Source organism: Gossypium hirsutum, chromosome D03 (genome assembly GCF_007990345.1).
Source record: "Gossypium hirsutum isolate 1008001.06 chromosome D03, Gossypium_hirsutum_v2.1, whole genome shotgun sequence".
NCBI classification, from domain to species: domain Eukaryota; kingdom Viridiplantae; phylum Streptophyta; class Magnoliopsida; order Malvales; family Malvaceae; genus Gossypium; species Gossypium hirsutum.
This window is the reverse complement of record NC_053439.1, coordinates 13,721,298-13,729,508: the sequence shown is the minus strand read 5'-3', so window position 1 is coordinate 13,729,508 and position 8,211 is coordinate 13,721,298. Positions and strand designations below refer to the sequence as shown.

Below are 8,211 nucleotides of genomic sequence, written 5' to 3'. Positions count from 1 at the left end.
CTCATCCTATAAAATGAGCTAGAGAAGGTAGACCGTATATAAGGGGTGTGATAACTAACTCTAGAGGTAAGGTTTACCACTGTAAATATTGTGGAAAGAACCACCTAGGAGACTATTAGAAGAAAATGGGTGCTTGTTTGAAATGAGGATTAATGGAGCATTTAATGAAACCACTATTAATGTAATCATAGTAAGCCCCTTGGGATAGTCAGTTATTGTAAATAAAATCTATTGGAGATGTCCATTGGAGGTTTAAGGAGTAGTGTTTCCAGTAGACCTTATGGAGTGACATTTTGAGGAGTTTGATTTAATTATAGGTATGGATTGGCTACCAGAACACCATTTCTCATATGGGTTGTTACAACCTATTAAAATACCTTAGTGGAAGTGGGAGCGAATAACGATGGACTTTGTTAGTGGGTTACCCATAACACCCACTAAGAAAGATTCAATTTGGGTAATATTAGACCGATTAACTAGGTCAACACACTTCTTACTTGTCTGTAAAGATTACTCATTGTAAAACCTGGTTAAGTTCTATATTTCTGAGATAGTGAGGTTGCATGGGTTGATAATAGCTTCTAATCAAGTATCCTTACGGCACCTTATGAGGCTTTGTATGGTCGTAAATGTCAAACACCTTTGTGTTGGACCGAATTACGTGAAAGGAAAGTTTTGGGTCCCGAGTTAGTGTAAGAGTTTGAGGGGAAAATCAAATTGATTCAGGGTAGACTAAAAGTGGTTTAAGATAGACAGAAGTCATACGCAGATTTAAAAGGAAAGACATTGAGTACAGTGTCGACGATCAAGTCTTCCTAAAAGTGGCCCTATGGTAAAAGGTGCTAAGATTCTAAAGAAAGGGCAAGTTAAGTCCTAGGTTCATGGGACCTTATAATATCCTTAAAAGAGTCGGTTCGGTTGCGTATCATTTAGAATTACCTTCAGAGTTAGATTAAATTCATGACGTCTTCCATGTCTCCATGTTAAGACAATATAGATCCGACCCTTCCCACATTGTTCCAATCGAAGAGAATGAAGTACGACCAGATTTTTCAATTGAGGAGGAACCTGTGCAAATTCTAGATTGTGATGTAAAGATTCTAGGAAGGAAACAAATCCCTCTTGAGAAAGTACTGTGGTGGAACCATAGCACGGAGGACATCACATGAGATTCGGAAGACGTATTTCGTCAGTAATATCCTCACCTATTCAAACCAGGTAAAATTTGAGGACTATAACACCCCAAAATATATAGGGTTGGATGAAATAAATAAGCAAGAAATGACTTAGTCTTGGTGATTATGTAGTTAATGCACTCCCTAGAGATCCTTGGGTCTATCCACTCCTCTCTCATTTCTCTTCTTTTTATTTTTAGCAAACCAGGATGAAAGCCACTCTAAAATAAATATTAATTGGAGCAAAAACTTAACAAGTATAGGTAGAAGCCCGATGGTTAAGCCTTTGCATTTCCCCCTTATATTCCTAAGTTCAAGTCACGTCAATCTTCATTTTTCTTTTAATTTTGGTTGCATGGGTAAATTACCATGTGACCTCTTTACAGTTTGTAAAACCTAGCTATTTAGTTCAATCTTTCTTAATTAGACATAGTTTTTTTTATTTCTTTTCAAACCCTAATTAGAATTCTTTATCCTTTCCCCCTATTTCTATCCCTTTCTTTTCCATTCTTTTCTTTGCAAATATTTTTCCCCATTGTGGAAATTTGCTTTTGCTCTCGAATCAATATTAGTCCCTAATTTCAACTTGTTTTCAACCGAAATCGCAATCGTTTTTAGAAACCCCCAATATTTTCCAAGAAGTGGTAAGTATGCTTTAAATCCTGAAGTTGATATGCAAACTTTATAGATTTTCTATCTAGCGATAATCATGTGATCTATTAATTACTACGTAAATTTTGAAATTCATTATTACTTACTATGTAAATTTTGTTTGAAGGTCCCATTTAGGTACTTCGGATCATATTCAAACGTGAGGAACGTTGCTCGAGATCTTGGTAACAGGTGTGTGTTATTTTAAAAGTGAATCGGGGTAAAAACGTGCCTAGGATAGGGCACATTGATTTCCACACTGGCGTGTGGGCCATATGTGTGGACAACACGGCCATGTCCCCTATGTTATTTCGATTCTCACATGGCCTAAGACCTTCCACACAGCCTTCCACACGGTTGTGTCTCCCCTGTAGGTTGATTTTGCAAATACCATATGACCACAGTCTGTCACATGGCCTAGCCACATGGTCTAGGGCTTTCCACCTAGCCGTGTAACACCCCAAACCCAGCCTGGATGCTATGGCTGAATCTGGTGATGGCACATGGTAGTGTGTTTGAAAACCGTAGCTAGTGTTGGATAAACCGTAACTTCGCTTAATTCATTTTCCGTTTAGAGTTTATATTTTATTAATTCTAAAATTGTGATTTTTAGTTAATCATTAGTTTTCAGGACATTATACGTTGCGGAAGTTTTTCTTTTAAATATAAAATCCAAATTTTAAGCGAAAATCCATAGAGGCCTTTATTACAGTAAAATAACCCAAGTAAAAGTTTAAAAACCTAATTAAATATGAAATAAAACAAAAAGGTCGTGTGGCCACCGCTGAGTCCTCCGCCCCTCCAATTCACCTAAGTCTGGGGATCACCTGTACAGATAAAACAAAATGGTGAGTTTATGAAAACTCGGTGTGTAATCCCTATATAAACAAGTAGTCAGAATGCAATCATAGTCTGGGCCTAAGCCTATTTTAGTAATAGTTTCAATTTCAGTTAGTGCCTTAGCCCATTATATTATCAATATTCAGTACAGTAACAGTTATGCAGTATTAATTCCTACCCAGCCATCCTCTACAGTCCAACTCTATCCAACCCTACGCTCCATGTAGAGATATAATCAACCCACCCATCCCTATACTCCAAAAAGTACCGATTGCGGCACTAGACAGTAGTTTGCAGCTGAGCTGCCAGTAAATTAGGCTTGAGGGCTTTCAGTACACTTCCTCCGAACATTATAATCCCCAACCCAATGCAATGCAATATACAAATATGACATGCTATACATAATATCATGCATGTAAACCGAGCATATGGTATCAAATTAGTGGGTCATCATCATGCTTAATCATATCAGTCATACAATCATTTCAGTCAATTAGAGGTCTAGGTAAGCTTACCGACCCTACAGTAGGCCTATAGTCGACTCGGGTGACTAGTGCAACCTTAGCAATAAAAAATTAAAAATGGGCCTACAAGCCCATGATGTTCACCCGTGTAGGCCCACATGACCCAAATTGGCCTTGGCCGTGTAGATCACATGGCCTACCCCAAAAATCCCACACGCCCGTGTGGTTCACCCATGTGTACCCACACAACCCAATTCGGTCTGGCCTGAGTATCGTACGAGGCTAGCCTTATCGATCACACGCCCGTGTTTGATTACACAGCCTACCATACGAACAGCCACGCGTCCGATCGGTGTCGACAACCTCACTTTTTAGCTCTTCGTCGTTTTCCATTTACAGTGTTACGGTTACACACCTGTAGTCTTTTCGATACCTAAGCCCTCTCGAGCACTTCAATACCTACAATTGACCAATCCAACGCAATAATCAATCATTCTTTACGATTAAACAACAAATCCCCAAACCAATGGACTCATCTAAAAAGCAATGAACACTTACTGCAAGGTTTCCAATGGACTTGCTAAGAAATAGTACGAAGGGCCTAAATCCACACGGTATGCTGCCGCCAGAAACCCATAGTTAGTTTACCGAAAATTTCTCAATCAAAACAATGTTAACAATTTACCATTTACCACACGAGTGGCTAACGTTTGCACAAAAGAGAATAACGAAATGCACCCAGGAGTAAAGGAGGAGAAATGGCAGCAAGTGAAGAATTTTGACTGCAAACAACAGAAAGAAGAAGAAAAGTCAGAAAGGGAAAAACAATCAGCAGAAAGTCGAATGGCAAAAATCGGCACCAAAGAACTAAAAATTCTCGACCGAAAGTTGAGAAAAACAAAAGCCAAAACTAAAATTGGACTTACTGCGTGCACAAGACTCGATGTCGCACCAAAGAACTATATGAATAGAGAGAATGAAAGGGACAGTGGTACAAGAAAAACCAAAATTTGTCAACAAGGTGGGGAAGAAAGCAAATACAGATCAAAAAGGAAATAAAATCACAATATTTCGGCAAGGAGAAAGTAGAATAGCTGTTAGAAGAAATATGAACACTTTGGGGATTTTTGAAATAGCAAAAAGAAATGAAATAAGATTTGGATAATCCCCAACCTTCCCTAATCCGCTCCTAAAAACTCTCCTACTATCCCTCCACAAACCATCCACTTCCCACTACACCTCAAATTCCTTATTTTTCTCCACAAATCAGCCACAACATCCCCCACTCCTCAAATACTTAGAATTTCGGTCAAACTACAACACTTATACGGCTCAAGCAGTAAAAATAAATCCCCTTAATCGCGTAGAGATTCAACCCTTAGACCTCCAGTTTCTTAACACTTCACCTAACCACCAGACTAGGAGGCCCATTCTAACATACTTTACCAACATTTATTTATAAGCCTATTGACTAGCGATAGGGCTTTGTTCAGAAAAATACGAAAATTTTCCCATGACAAGACTTGAACTTAAGACCTCTCACACACACCTAGAGCATTTAACCACTAAAGGAGATACACAGTTGTCATAAATACACAGAAACAAATATGCAAACTTTAGGGCGTTACAACTCTACCCCCTAAAAGAAAATTTCAACCTCGAAATTTTACCTGATCAAAACAGATGAGGATACTGCTGATGCATCGCATCCTCAGGCTCCCACGTGGCCTCCTCATAGCTATGATTATGCCATAGAACCTTAACCAGTAGGATGAAATTTCTTCTTAAAACCTTTACATCTCGCTCCAATATCTGAATAGGCTCCTCCTCAAAGGTCAGATCTGACCTTACCTCGATCTCCTCAATAGGAACAATATGCGTAGGATTGGAGCGGTAGCGCCTCAACATTGAGACGTGGAAAACGTCGTGAATCCGGTCTAAATCTGGTGGTAGCTCAACCTGGTAGGCAATCGGTCCTACTCGTTTCAGTATGCAATAGGGTCCAATAAACCTATGGCTCAACTTGCCCTTACGACCAAATCTTAGTACCTTCTTCCACGACGAAACTACAAACGGAAAAATATATAGGATTTTTCCTATAGAATTCATCACCTTTTTACTTAAAATTGTTGTTAAAACCAAGTAATTATTTAATAAATTAATGAAATATGTGAAAATATGAAATTGAGACATAGAAATTATTAAAATGTGATTTTATGTTTTATTATATAGTTTTTATACATACGATGGCTTATTTTATATTAATTTAAGCATATTATATTTTTAAGCTATGAAGTGGGCCATGCATGATTAAATTAAATAATAAAATATAATGTTATATTTTAATAATTCATTTTAAATATTTCTTTAATAAAATTGGGTTTAATTAATAAAGTAAATTAATTAATTAAAGTGGTTAAATTAATTCATTTGGTCCTGTAAACTATCTAATATTTTTGACAGGTCTGAGAATTTTCTTCTAATTGTAAAACCGTCCAAAGAGGGGACCAAGTCAACCCAATTTTCAGCTGCACATGGCTGATTATAAACCAATTTTTTGTTAAATTATATATGGCCCTTGAAGAGTTGAAGAAATTAAAGATTTACCTGAAGATTTGTTGGAGACTGAGTCTTAGTCCTAAGTTAATGTGGCGTTCAAATTGACCAAAAATAAAGGAAAAATCAGCCACATTTCCTCAATTCATGGCCGGCCACTCTTGGAGGAGGTTTCAAAGGATGGACACTCCTAATTTTAGCAAACTAGCTCCCTTGCCTCACCTATAAATAAGAGCTCATATCATCCCTCATCCCTCTCATCTCTCATCCTCTCTCTCAACTCTCTTAGCTCTCACGCCTATCATCATCCTGGTATAAGGATTTTAGCAAATTAGCCTCTTAAAGAGCCCTTGGTTGGCTATCTTGGAGAACCATCAGCAAAGGAGCAACGCAAAGAAGCGATGGAGCCTTGTCAGTCAGAGTCTTGGGTGACAACCACTCTGAATTGGGTTTAATATTTCTTTTCTTTAATTTAATATAAATATGTTTGCTATGTGTTCTTTGTTCTTGTTTACAATAATGATACCTTAATTTTATTTAAGCTAGGATGATTATTTTGATTAAATAATATTTATTTGATTGATGCTTATAATGTTTGTGCCTCAATCAATCATGCTTTTAATTAAAATCAAGTCTGTATTTCGTTCATACGTGATTGCAATGCACCTGAATTAGCTAAGCGATCCTAACCAGACGATGGCTAATGGACGTAGAATTGAAATGTGCATGCTAAATTTAGATCCTAACCCGATTAAATTGTAGGTTGTATAACAACCCTAACCAGGCTCTGTTATCTGCATAGTTTTTAGATTTGTGTGATTAAATTGTTTTAAACCTAACACGTCCCTGTTACCTCACATGAATGCTAAGAAACCCTTAGTAGATAAGGATCAGTAAAATGCGTATTTACTAAGTAAAGGATTCTGAAAGAACCTAATTTGGTTTCCAAACTCATGAAAGATCGAGTTGCCATGGAAAGTTTTTCCGAATATTATTAAGCATGATGATAATAAATTAAGTTTAATTAAAGTAATTGTCCTAGTTTATTTATGTTATAATTGTTGCAAATTGTGTTAAATTTTGCTAAAATCTATTTCATTCATATAGTCTGCATACTTAGGATAATTTGCATTAGGGATCATTGCATTTAGTTTAATATAGACATCACTTCCCAACTATATTGTGTTTTTATTTTTCAAATTGTTAATATGATTTTACAAATTAAGTGACTTAGCACAAATACGATCCTTGTGGGGACGATAACTTGGTACTTACTTATTACTTGATAACGACTGTGTACACTTGCACAAACTCAAGCGTTACACGTTTTTGGCGCCGTTGCTGGGGATTGTCAACTGTTGCCATAATCCTTTTTTTTTGAAATTATTTATTTTCAATTTGATTTATTTCTAACATTATTAACTTATTCTTTTTAATTTTTGTGATTTTCATCTCAAATGTTTATGAGCATAGATCGAATTATCGATTTACTCCCTGTAGACCTTGAAATTGAGCGAATTTTTAGACAAAGAAGACGTGAACGAATAGCTCAAAGGCAAGTCAAGATGGACCTTGGAAATCAGAATCAAGACCAAGGTAATGAAGCCGATTATGTACGAAATCCTATATCCATTGCCACTGATAGGGATCAATGCATCAGACAATATGTTGTGCCACTTTTCAGTGAGTTAAACCCAGGAATTAAAAGGCCAGATATTGAGGCAACCCAGTTTGAATTGAAACTAGTGATGTTTCAAATGCTACAAATGGTGGGCCAATTTAGTGGTATGCCCACGAAAGATCCACATCCCCACCTTCGATTGTTTATGGAGGTAAGTGATTTATTCAAGATAGCTGGTGTGACTAAAGACATACTGAGGTTGAAGTTGTTTTCGTACTCATTGCGAGATCGAGCATGAGCATGGCTCAATTCATTGCCACCAAGTTCCATATCTACATGGAAAGAATTAGTAGAGAGATTTTTGGTTAAGTATTTCCCACCTAGCAAAAATGCTAAGTTGAGGAACGAGATCACAACTTTCCAACAATTGGATGACGAGTCTTTGTATGAGGCTTGAGAGCGATTCAAGGAGCTACTTCGTAAGTGTCCTCATCATGGGATTCATCATTGTATCTAATTGGAGACATTCTATAATGGTCTCAATGCACATACAGGATTGATGGTAGATGCTTCCACGAATAGTGCAATTTTGTCTAAGTCTTATACTGAGGCTTATGAGATCATCGAGAGGATCGCGAGTAATAACTATCAATGGCGAACAAATCGAATAGCTTCAGGAAGACGAGTAGCCGGAGTTCATGAAGTTGACTCTCTCACTTCATTATCAGCTCAGGTATTATATATTTCCTCTATGTTAAAATAGTTAACTACAAATAGTACTAATAATTTTACAGCTCAGCCACCAAGTCCGTTTGAAGTAGTTTCCTGTGTGTTCTGTGGGGAAGTTCATTCTTTTAAAAATTGTCTATCAAATCCTGAGTTAGTGTACTATGTGGGGAACCAA

General features: G+C 37.1%; 1 non-coding gene across 1 annotated transcript; it reads right to left on the bottom strand.

The window, feature by feature from the left end:
• Positions 1-7,701: 7,701 nt before the first annotated feature.
• LOC121215669 (small nucleolar RNA R71) lies at positions 7,702-7,808 on the bottom strand. The gene has a single exon (XR_005911645.1). It is a non-coding gene; the product is annotated as a small nucleolar RNA R71 (small nucleolar RNA).
• Between the last annotated feature and the right edge of the window lie 403 nt (positions 7,809-8,211).